Source organism: Pongo pygmaeus, chromosome 13 (assembly GCF_028885625.2).
Source record: "Pongo pygmaeus isolate AG05252 chromosome 13, NHGRI_mPonPyg2-v2.0_pri, whole genome shotgun sequence".
Lineage (NCBI taxonomy): Eukaryota > Metazoa > Chordata > Mammalia > Primates > Hominidae > Pongo > Pongo pygmaeus.
The window spans coordinates 122,658,963-122,671,783 of record NC_072386.2 but is presented as its reverse complement, the minus strand read 5'-3'; the positions used below and the strand labels follow the sequence as shown (position 1 = coordinate 122,671,783).

General features: G+C 43.7%; 1 protein-coding gene across 2 annotated transcripts in view; it reads left to right on the top strand.

Annotated features, from left to right (window-relative positions):
* The window catches only part of MED27 (mediator complex subunit 27), a 222,830-nt gene that overhangs the window by 109,770 nt on the left and 100,239 nt on the right, over positions 1-12,821 (top strand). The gene's annotated exons all lie outside the window — the stretch shown is intronic.

Genomic DNA, 12,821 nt, shown 5'->3' with positions numbered 1-12,821 from the left:
GCCTCCTGACCTCAGTGAGGACGAAGGCACTGGGTACCTGTCTGCACTCTGTGGCTGCCCCGGCCTTCAGGTGCTGTGCTGGTGGCCCTGCCAGGCCCTGGACAGCCCACCCTCCTTCCACTCCGGGCGTCCCGCCGGCTTTGTTTGAGTTCTGCTCCCAGCCACGTGTCCACAGAAGAGGAGCTGCTTTTCTGAGTGGAGGTTCGCTGGGTGGTTCTGCAGCCCCTGGTGACCCTTTTGTAAGGGTTTGTGGGTGTCTGCATGCACACCCTCAGAGGACCTTGCCCAATTTGCTTGCTGTCCACAGACCCACTTGTCAAGGCTCCTGCTGCAGGGCCCTATTCTGGAGGTGAGTATCTCCTGGAGATCTTGGGATCTTGTGGCACTAGGGCAGGTAATTTGCCCCCTTTCACCTCCCTCCTATCCCCCCACCCCCCCCCACCCCCCCGCCAGCCCTCCAGCCTCACTGCTGCTGATGCTGGGTGGTGCTGCCTACCTATATGCTGTGGATCATGGGGAGTTCTTTAAACCTGGCTTTACTGAAGAGTTCATTCGGCTCTCACTATTATAGCTGCTTTGTCTGGTTTCCAGGAGGAGATTTAGAGAGATTCCAAAATTATGCTGGCTCCATCAGATGAGAGGTTGCCTCAGGGCCTTCCAGACCACCTCCAAGTAGCCACTCTCATGCGCTGCCCTCTCAAGCCTCTGAGCTCTGTGTGTGGCGCACATCACCCCGGACCTGCTCTTCATCCTTGCAGTCTGGCAGGGCCATCTGGCTCCCTCTCCAATCCCTCTTGGGCTAGAATAGCAGCGGCCAGTATAAATGATGGGCACAACGGGCTTATCCTCTCTTGCCACCGAGAAACTGGGAAACTTTTCCCAAAAGCTCTCAACCTCTTTATCATGATTATGTTACCCTGAAATATAAGTAAAAGAAAAATCTTTTTCTAAAATGTTACGAGGGCACTTAATATACAAAATGCAAGAAGAAACCTCCATTGGAGATGTTTAAAATAGTAATGAAATATACACTGAATCAACCGTCACCAAAAACTAAAAATCCAGTCTTACCTTGTCCCAGCAAAGAGGACTGATATCTTGGCCTCTGTCTTTCCGTTATGGAGTCCCTCATATCTAAGACTGAGTAAACAACTCTAGATCAGCAGTCCCCAACCTTTTTGGCACCAGGGGCTGGTTCGCGAAAGATAATATTTTCATGGACAGAAGGTGCGGGGGGCAGGAGCGGAGGGTGGTTTCGGGATGATTCAAGCACATTACGTTCATTGTGCGCTTTATTTCTATTATCATTACATTGTCATATATGATGAAATAATTATATAACTCATAATGTAGAATTAATGGGAGCCCTGAGCTTGTTTTCCTACAACTAGACGGTCCCATCTAGGGCTGGTGAGAGGCAGTGACAGATCATCAGGCATTTGATTCTCATAAGGAGCGTGCAAGCTAGATCCCTCGCATGTGCAGTTCACAATCAGTTCACACTTCTGTGAGAATCTAATGCTGCTGCTGAGCTGACAGGAGGTGGAGCTCAGTCATGTGAGCAATAAGGAGCGACTCTTATTCATCTGTAAATACAGATGAAGCTTTGCTCGCTCGCCCACCGCTCACCTCCTGCTGTGCGGCCCAGTTCCTAACAGGCTCAGACTGGTACCCGTCTGTGGCCCAGGGGTTGGAGACTCCTGCTCTAGATTCACAAATAACAGTGTTTTCAAGTGTTTCCATTAGGGAGTCCTGTAAAATAATGGGAAGAAAGAGGGACTTAGAGCCAGAAACAAAGCAAGATTCTTGTCCCATCTCTGCCCCTTAGTAACGATGCAACCTTGGGCCTATCTCTTCATGCACCAGGGTTTCTACTATCAGAAGAGGGTTGGGTCCCTTTCACCTCATAGTACTACGATTTTTTTGTTTGTTTGTTTGTTTTTGAGACAGGGTTTCTCTCTTGCTGAGGCTGGAGTGCAGTGGTGTGATCTAGGCTCACTGCGGCCTCAACCTCCTGGGCTCAAGTGATGCTTCCACCTCAGCCTCCCAAGTAGCTGGGACCACAGGCATGCAAAACCATGCCCAGCTAATTTTTGTAGTTTTTGTAGAAATGAAGTCTTACTATGTTGTCCAGACTGGTCTCGAACCTCGGGGTTCAAGCAATCCTCCTACCTTGGCATTCCAGAGTGGTGGGATTACAGGCATGTGCCACCGTGCCTGGTCTCAACATTCTTATAAGCATAAATATCTTTTAGCTTAAGACCCATTCTGATTCCTGAGTATAAGAATCATGAGGCCGGGCGCGGTGGCTCACGCCTGTAATCACAGTGCTTTGGGAGGCCAACGCGAGTGGATCACGAGGTCAGGAGATCGAGACCATCCTGGCTAACACGGTGAAACCCCGTCTCTACTAAAAAAAATACAAAAAATTAGCTGGGCGTGGTGGTGGGTGCCTGTAGTCCCAGCTAATCAGGAGGCTGAGGCAGGAGAATGGCATGAACCCAGGAGACGGAGCTTGCAGTGAGCCAAGATGCGCCACTGCGTTACAGCCTGGGCGACAGAGCGAGACTCCATCTCAAAAAAAAAAAAATCATGAGAGGCTGGGCACAGTGGCTCATGCCTGTAATCCCAACACTTTGGGAGGCCGAATCACCTGAGGAGGGTGGATCACCTGAGGTCGGGAGTTTGAGACCAGCCTGACCAACATGAAGAAACCTCGTCTCTACTAAAAAAAAAAAAAAAAAAAAAATACAAAATTAGCCGGGCGAGGTGGCGCTGGCCTGTAATCCTAGCTACTCAGAAGGCTGAGGCAGGAGAATTGCTTGAACCTGGGAGGCCGAGGTTGCAGTGAGCTGAGATCGTGCCATTGCACTCCAGCCTGGACAACAAGAGCGAAACTCCATCTCAAAACTAAAAAAAAAAAAGAATCATGAGAGGAAAGTGTTTTCTGAACTGGAGACTCTGCTGTAAGTGCAACCTGATAATGAAAGCAGAAGTAATAACTTTAAAATCTATACTTCAGTTTAATTTTTAAATTATCCATTTGCAAGTAGACGTTGAGCATTTTTTGTTGATTCACAGTGGTGGTGTCATGGGGGATACATTTAAGAGAGATTTATTGGGAAGGTACAGTTCTGAAAATTGTACCATGCATTTCTGAAAAATTTGAATTAACACCCACAAATTGGAATGGCCTAGGGTTTATATTTTGAGTGAACTTATGGCATATTTATTCAAGCACAAAGATTTTTGTACAGAGTAAAGAACAGTGTAAGAAAGTATTCAATTACTGACAGAACATTAATGATAGCTACTGCATATCAAGCACATATTATATGCTAGACCCTGTGCCAAGCACATTACATGCATGGTTATTTAGTGATGCTGTGAGTGAAATATTATTGTTCCTCTTTATCAGATGAAGAAACTGAGATACAAGAAAGTTAATGCCACACAGCTAGTGAAGAGTGAAGATGGTCATAGCTCTGGTGAGCATCCAGATAGTACTTGCTACGTGCTAGAGTCCAAGTACTCTGCATTTTTTTAGTCATTGAGTCTTCCAGAATTTCTGTGAGGTTGATATTATTAGGTATCTTTTGCAAAGGAGGAAACTGAAGCACAGAGAGGTTAAGTGACTTGGCTAGGGTAACATAGCTAGCTCAGGTCCTGCCAGAGCAAGGACTTGAACTTGGGCACTGAAGCGTCGGGAGTCCAGGTCCTTGCCCACTAGATCATGCCACCCAGCATCAGTATAGTGACTGACAGACTCCAGAGCTCTTGCTTTCAACCGTTTCATTAAAAGTGACACTAGAAGAGTACAAGGGATCCTAAGTAAAGACATTTTAAACTTGTTCTTTTTTATGTTAGGGATAACATGGGGTTTTTAGCCATATAGCATGTAACCTGAAATTCAGCACAAATAAAACTTCCTCTTGCCTGGTCTCTGAAATCTTGAGTTTAGGGACCATTAGTGGAAATACACTTCCTTTTCCTTTTCCCTTTCCTTTCCTTCTTTTTTTGTTTTTTTCTTTCTTTTTTTTTTTTTTTTTCTGAGACAGGGTTTGGCTCTCTTGCCTGGGCTGGAGTGCAGTGGCACAATTATGGCTTACTGCAGCCTGGACCTCCTGGGCTCAAGTGATCCTCCTGTCCCAGCCTCCTGAGTAGCTGGGACTACAGGCACGTGCCACCATGCCTGGCAAATCGGTTGCTTTTGCTTTTGGTTTTGTTTTTTTTAAAGAAACAGGCTCTCACTGTGTTGCCCAGACTGATCTCGAACCCCTGGCCTCAAGCAATCCTCCCACCTCAGCCTTTCAAAGTGCTGGAATTACAGGTGTGAGCCACCACCCCTGGCCAAAATGCAGTCTTTATTCTTAGGTGTCAGACCATACTGCAAGGTGGAAGTCCTCTCTGGGATGCGCATGGTTGCGAGCACTAAAGACTCCCAGGTCTCTAAAGGTCACCTGCCGTCTTGCTGATGCTTGGTTACTTTTCAATGGTGCATTATATTTTGCAAAACAACACTTTGAAAAAGTGTTAATTTAAAAAGAGAATTCCCAGCGGGTGGTGGTGGTGATACAGGTCTAAAGTTAGTGACATGTTTTTATCAAAAATTTAAAATAATATTTATCAAGAAAGGGGAACAGTCTAGGGCCTGTTGTTTAAGTGGAATCCTTTATTTTTTGTTCAAGAAAAAGTGAAGTGATGCCTTGCAACATAAGGTGTCCCAAGACTTTAATCGACATGTAGACTCCTAAGAGGCAAAGCCAGGCTTTGCATCTCACTCAGCTCTGCTGTGGTGTCACCAGAGAGCCGGTGGCTCTGAACCATAAGTGACAGAGAAGGACCAAGAGCAACAGATCCAGCGTCACTGCCTCTCCTTGTGGTTATTGAGCTGATCTCTTGGAAAGTCTTTAGTGGCTTTTCAACTTGAAAAGAACAAATTTGAAATAAATAAATTGATCCATTAACCTGTTACAGGAAGGTTCCCACTGTGCTTAGTACCCCCAAATCATCTCTGATAAGGTTGACTAAGCCACACTCTAATAGATTTCAGAGTAGTGGACCATAAAATGACCATTAACCAGCTTGCTTTGTTTATGAGAGTCAGGCACTTAATGCCATGGCCTCGCGCTGGAAGCACATTCCACTGTGGTATGTTTCAACTCTGTGAAGTCATTGATCGGATGAAAATGACCAGTTAGCAAGTAAGTGTTTCCTGGGCTGTAGGCTTTATGAATAATGTGTTCTTCAGTTAAAATCAGCACTTTAAGCAATTGTTTAAACCTAACCATTTGGGAATGAGGGAGAGAGCTTCATGAATAATTTATTTTCAGAAGAAAAGATTAAGGGATCTGAACTTTTTCACCTTCCCAAACCTTTTTGACTTAAGTGGAAATACCTACAAATGCTGTAAATCCAGATAAATAAAAGTCATAATGCATACACAATGTATGTAAGTTTATTGTACTTTCACTTTTAGAAAGCCTTTATTGAAAAGGTGTAAGCATGTAAGTACAATGAGTTTAAAATAAGAACTGAGTATGGAATTGCTGGAAGGGTTGTGGGATTTTAGATGTAGCATTGAACATGCATTAGCATAATACCATGGGAAAGCTTAAAATATGGGTAATATGTCCTTGTATCGGAAAGGACTTCATCAAAGCAGACCAGTTTGATCCCTTGTGCTTAAACATTATGCCTTCCACTTTCTAAAACAGACCACTGTCTTATAAGAATTGCACGTCCTTGGTTCAAGGTTTAAATAAGAGAATTTAGGATGGGGGTTAGGTATCAAAATCACAAATCCAAATTCTCCTTGCCACCTTCTTCCTCTTGTTCTTATGTTATTGAAAATACCCAGTTTTGTATTTGTGGTCCTGTCTGATACTTGGCTAGAGTGATTTGTCTTAGTGGCTGAAATTTTCATTGACCATCTTGGCAGTGAAGGAGTTACTGAAGGCACAAAGGAGCCTGAATATTGCTTCACAGGCATAATACCAACACTACCACCATCACCACCATCACTATCACCTCCAGCATCGCCACCACCATCACCTCCACCATTACCATCACCACTACCATCACGTCCACCACCACCACTGTCACCTTCACTACCACCACACCCTCCACCATCACCACCATCACTTTCACTACCACCATCACCACCACCACCATCATGATCATCTCCACCACCATCACCTCCACTACCATCACCCCACCACCACCACCACCATCACTACCACCATCACCTCCACTACCATCACCACCATCACCATCACCACCACCATCACCTTCACTACCACCATCATTTCCATCATCACCACCACCTCCTGTCACCATCACCCCTACCACCACCATCACCACCATCACCTCCATCACCATCACCTCTACCAGCACCATCACCACCACCACCATAACCTCTACCATCACCACCATCACCACTACCATCACCTCTACCATCACCACCATCACCACTACCATCACCATCTCCACCCCCACCACCACTATCACCACCTCCACCCCCACCACCAGCACCTCCACCACCACCATCACCATCACCACCTCCATCCCCACCACCACCCCCCACCACCATCACCACCACCATCATCACCAGCACCACCATCACCACCAGCACCAGCACCAGCACCATCACAATCGCTATCAACCGCCACATCACTGCTGGCAGCTGTTATTTATTGAGTGATTACTCTGTCAGACACTGTTCTAAGCACTTAACACTGATTACCTTATTTAATCCTAACAACCTTCTGAACTAGGTGCAACTACAATCTTCATTTTATGAATGAGGAAACTAATGCTTAGAGTGATTAATTACTTCCCCAGGTTCACTGGAGCCCATATTTTTAACCCTTTCAGCTTCTATACCGCCTTCTCCACTCTCCTCACAATCAGATCGTACTTACTCTGGGTGGGTAGTCAACATCATAGAAGGGCACACTCACTTACTCAGTATTCATTTTTTAACCCCCTTAACAAATTGGAACGCAGTCAAGAACCAAGAAGTATGAGAGGAGGCCTAACCGAAAGTGCTGTTACCGGTTTCCCATACTGTCAAAGACCCTCTCACAAAGCCCATTTTCTCCGGGTTGTCAGGGTAACGAATTTGGAAACATTCAGCACACATACTAACAACAGCTAGGAGCCAATGCTTATATAACAAGAGAGGAGACGGGCAGAACTATAAATATAAAGCACAGGAGCCGATGCTCATAACATTCACAAAAATTAAGTTGTTTTCTCGTTAGGAATAAATGTAAGTATATCTTTGTTTTAAAAAGATACTCATAAAAATAGAAAAAATTAAGCATAGACATTTGAAGAGATAGGCTTGAAGGATCTGAAACCTTTGCTAATGAGAAAGGGCACATTCTCCAGCAGTGGTGGACAAATGAGGGGAGGCTGGGGCACTGAGCCTGGCTCCTTACAGCTGTTGGTGTCATAAATACTTTTGCCACGATATAGGTATCTTCCTTGTTCCCATCTTCTTCTGCTTGCTGCTTCTGGGGGCTTTAAAAATTTTCATGTTTAAGTTAGGGGGCTTCCCATTTTAAGCTAGTCACACTTGAAATATATCCCTTGAAATTATCTAAACTTAATTTCTGGCCATTTTGTTTCAGAAATGCTAACCTCAGGGGGTCTTTGTTCTCTACACTAAAACTTAATCTATTTGGAAAAATTCCATTTCCTCTCTGTAGAAATTGACTGGCCATGGCTCCCGTGAATGATACGGTTGCTATTATCCCTGAACACTGTAAAAATGAACTTTGAAACAGTTGTGTAGGACCCAAACAGAAAATGATGTATGGCTTGGAAATAGTTTAGCTGAACATTATGCTTTAATATTTTACTGGCCATTGCAGCACAGGTTTAGAAATATATGTTCGGCTTTTTAAAGTTTTATTTTTGTATTAGAAACTTTCTTGCAAACCAAAATAGATGAATCAAGTGTATTTGAATCAATGCTGAAATGTCATCCACATCTGCAGATGAAAATCATTAGCCAGTTACTTAAAATTCAGATAAAACGAAACCGTCTTACTATGAACTTCATCCAGCTTTCCTCTTCACTAAAGGAAAGAATGCCAAGAATATTTACAAAAATTGATTTAACAGGATTACTGTTGTAGTCCAAAAGATTTAAAGAAAATACCAAAACAGATACTAATTGAGCATGAAATAGCACCCAGCCGGGGTGGAGTTGAGTATGTCCAAGCATCCACTTTAAACACAAACTCATGATTTCTTGAGTCTGTGTTTGAAAATAGATCAAGCTTTCTCAAAACCTAGTGGGATAATTTCCCTTACATGTAAACTATGACCAGAATTTATTGCTGGAACAGTAAGAGTGGATCAGAATATAATACTCCTATCACACACACAAAAAAAATCACACACCGGGCACAATGGCTCACACCTGTAGTCCCAGCACTTTGGGAGGCTGAGGCGGGCGGATCCGTTGAGCCCAGGAATTCGAGACCAACCTGGACAACATGGTGAAACCCTGTCTCTGCCAAAAAAAATACAAAAATTAGCTGGGTGTGGTGGCACATGCCTGTAATGCCAGCTACTCAGGAGGCTGAAGTGGGAGGGTGACTTGAGCCTGGAAGGCAGAGCTTGCATTGAGCTGTGATTGTGCCTCTGCAGTCCAGCCTGGGTGACAGAGTCAGACCCTGTCTCAAAAATAAATAAATAAATAACAGTGGAAACTTTTTTACATGTGGCTGTAAGAGTATCTTAAATCTGCCTTTCGGAAGAGTTTATTGGTTCATAATGCTTATCAGTAGCCACATTTTAAATGTCTCTATCTCAGACTAGTGTATGGGGGAAAGAAAACATTCAGAAGGATCTGAGTTCCAATCCCAGCTTTGCCTACCACTAGATAGAAGTCTTTAAACAAGTCAGCTAGCCTGTCCATCGAGTAACAAATTTGGACTAGCTATCCTCTCAGTTGTCTTCTGTCTCCAGGATTATATGATTCCTTTGGAGACTATCATTATAATTCTTAAATCTATCAACTTTTGGAATATATTTCCAAACATGGATTGATTCACTGAAGTGCCTTTCACTTCATGGAGAAAATAGCGCTAAAGGTGCACAGCACATATTGTCATCTTTCAGAGAGAGAGAGCAGAAGAAGGCTTTTTAGCCGTAGAGTGTTTAGGGCCCCTGTGGATATGGCCAGGCTGTGCTACCCTAAGTGGGAAGGGACTGTAGAAAGCAGCGCCTCCGCAGCATGAGGCTCCTTCGCTAGTTCATGAAAGCAGTGGTTCTGTCCTGTGCCCTGCTGCCTTCATCAGGCCTTGAAACACAGAGGCCAATGGTCAGTCATTATTTACAGTGGAAATCTGGAAAAAGGCTATTTCTCAGGGCTGTTCAGTGGGCCCTCAGAACCTTCATGAAGATGATGAAAAGTTTCCAAGTCCTGCTAATACTCATACTACAGCTAATCAAGTGAAAATGCTTTACATTGTTTAACAACAGAAAACATGCTATACTGTTCTGAACTCAACAAAGAAAGAAACCTTTGAATTAAGGCTGAAAAATATCAGAGAGCATTACAGGCAGGGAAAAAATCCTGTTCTGTGTTTGGGATGTGATTACCCAGAGCCGCCGCCCAGACAGCTTCAAGCTTCTGTCTCTGAAACAAGCAGCCATTGTGTTGCCTTCTTGCCTGCTGCGACATATGCCATGTGTGGGCCATTTTTATGGGCATGTGATGGGTTTCAATGTCAAGACTGTTGCCCAGTGGGCAAAACCCTCACTTATTTTGGAGGGTTAAAAATGTTGATAAGCAAGAGTTCAGCCTCCTTGTTTTCGTACCCATTTAGATCAGCAGAGACCTCTCTAATGACACTCTTCTCCAGTTCCGCTGAACTGTGGCAGGAATAATTCCACTCATAATGAGGCAGGTGTCCAGCTTTAACCCTGCATGCCTCTACAGGCGGTCATTTCTTCGACTCTCCTGGCAGCCTCTCTTCTGCTAGCATTCTTCCCATTGTTACGTTTTGCCTAATATTTAACCTCAGTGTTTCCTGCTGTCACTCTGTCTTATTATTCTCATCGACTGAGGATAATTGATCTGTCTTCACTCAGCAACTTCCATTTGCATGTTTTAGGAGTAACTGTGTCATCTCTTATTTTGTGGTAGACACTCTCCCCTTGTTGTTAAGGCTTTGTATACCTGTGTTCAAAGGGATTACTGGCTGTATTCATCTTCTGTACATACGCTCCAGTTTGTCATCCTTCATTATTATTCATGTTGGTACTACACCTGTTTTTACCAAAATGGAATGATTATCTCCCATTTTACATGTAATCCTTTATATTAACACAATTCTAAGCAGTTGACTTTAATGCTGTTGCGTTGTTGACTCATTCACAGTGTGATTCACTACAGTCTCTGTCAGGACAAAGGTGAGATCTGAGTGAGAGAGACTCTTTGCTGGATCGTTATGAGCTGTGTCCCTAGCTCTTGAACTGTACCCACTCAAATATTTCTTGTGTGCATGAGCGCACACACACACCCCACTTCACAAGTCAGAGCGTCAAGCTACAGCCTTCATGGGGTAGGTGCATATGGTGATATTTGGAGCATTAAACAGAGTGATTGATACGACACAACTGAATCTGAGTTACAGCTGCATCTGTTAATTGTAACAGATCTCCTGTTTACAAGAGTGGGTGTCTGAAATTTAAGAATTCGAAGACCTGCATGCTTATATTCCTGGCTTCTATTTCTAAAGCCGTTGACATTTAAGTAAATAATTGTTTTTATCTGTTCTATTCTGAGATCCTCAAGTGAAAGACAGATGAGGTATGTGCCCTTTAATTACACATGCCCCCTGAGCATCCTACACAGCCACATTAGGGCAGCCTACTCAGCTACAGTAAATATTCATTTGTGAACTGTAGTGGGCAGAGTCTTTCCTGTAAATTTCCTTGATTACAAAACTTGTTTCCTGGGGTTCTTGTTAAAATACTCATCTTTAGTCCTCAGGCTTAGTTGCAATAGTTCCTTCTAGTTACAAGTTTCTTCAGAAATTTCTAGTAATGGGCCCCCCTAGATAGTGGCAAAGACCACGTATTTTATGCCAGAATGGTACTTGGAATTGTTCTGTTGTTATATACTGATAGATTTCACTGAAATCTATCAAGCATAATAGATTCCAGTTATTCCCAGAGGTTAAGGAATAGGGTATTCTGATTAATTTGAATTTTCTGGAATAATTACGGTATGTACCATTCAAAGATGGACAGTCTTTATAACTTTTAATTGCTTCTTTGTGCATGTAGTAAGCTCTTAGGAAATGTGTATCGAACTGACTAGAGCTGGAACGACCCTTAGAGATTACCTTGTCTAAAGAAGAGGAAACCGAAGCCAGAGGGCTGGGTGATTTGCCCGCTGTGGCCCTCTGTACAAGGAGGAGAGCCAGGATGGAATCTAGACTTTTCCAGAGCGGCGCCAGGATTTTTTCAGCTGATTACACTGCCCTATATGCTTTGGGTTAAGGTGAGGTGGTGGAGAAAACTGTGGCAAAGGACCCAGTTACTTGGATTCTGCGTCAGAGTTTAATGTACTGAGTTATCTTCACCATATAACTGACTACTTAGTGCGGGTATACATGTGTGTTGTACCAGGAAATGTGCCAGGCTTCTTCCGTGCCTTACGCATTTAGTCTTCACAGCCACCTTATGAAAGAAGATACTGTTATTGTCCTCATTTCAAAATGAGAGTTGAAGCCCAGTAACTCACCTACTTCACAGAGCTGGGAATTGGATCAAGGCAGTTGGATGCCTGATTTCATGATCTAAACTATAGCACTGTCTTCCTGTTTTATTAATTGTTCCCATTCAACATGAAAATAATTTTCTATCCAAAAATTGTTTTGAGAGAAATATCTTACTTCAGTAGTAATGTACAGGTTTAAATATGTCAAAAATGTTTTCTCTATTCAAACGCATGTGAAACTCTTAATAGTCCAGACAGGCAAATAAAGAGCCAAAGGGCTTCACAGGATGAGGTTGTCCTGCTGAAATTCTGCTCAGCACGTGGAGTCTGCGTCTCCTCTCCAGCTGTCTCTGAACACGTTCACGTCCATTTTTACCCAGGTTGTAGCTGTAAAGACCGGTCACAGGCTCAGATGGGAATGCAGCAATGATTATAAAACCAAGCTTGGTGCCTGAGTCTTTCAGGACTGTAGTTTCACAGGCACAGGTGATAAGGCAGCTGCTGACCTCATCTGGTTTGGCACCACAGTGGGAGCTGATGGCCTCCCTAACACTGACACAGCCTGCAGAGCAAAGCAACCTGAGTTTTCATTGCCTGAGTCCCTGGGGGATCCTGTCTCTTGCCTTGTCTAACCAAGACTTATTAAAAACCAGTTAATTTGGCTGGGTGCAGTGGCCCACGCCTGTAATCCTAACACTTTGGGAGGCTGAGGCAGGTGGATCACGAGGTCAGGAGTTCGAGACCAGCCTGACCAACATAGTGAAACCTTGTCTCTACTAAAAATACAAAAAAATTAGCCGGGCATGGTGGCACACACCTGTAATCCCAGCTACTCAGGAGGCTGAGGCAAGAGAATCGCTTGAACTCGGGAGGTGGAGGTGTGCAGTGAGCTGAGATTACTGCCCACTACACTCCAGCCTGGGCAACAGAGCGAGACTCCATCTCAAAAAAAAAAAAAAACCCACTTAATTTGACTCTCATCCTATTAATATTTGAGATTAGTGCTGAGAATTCAATGCATGTTCTAAGCATTTTTAAAAAATCAACTTGATTGAAGTATAACTTACATAAA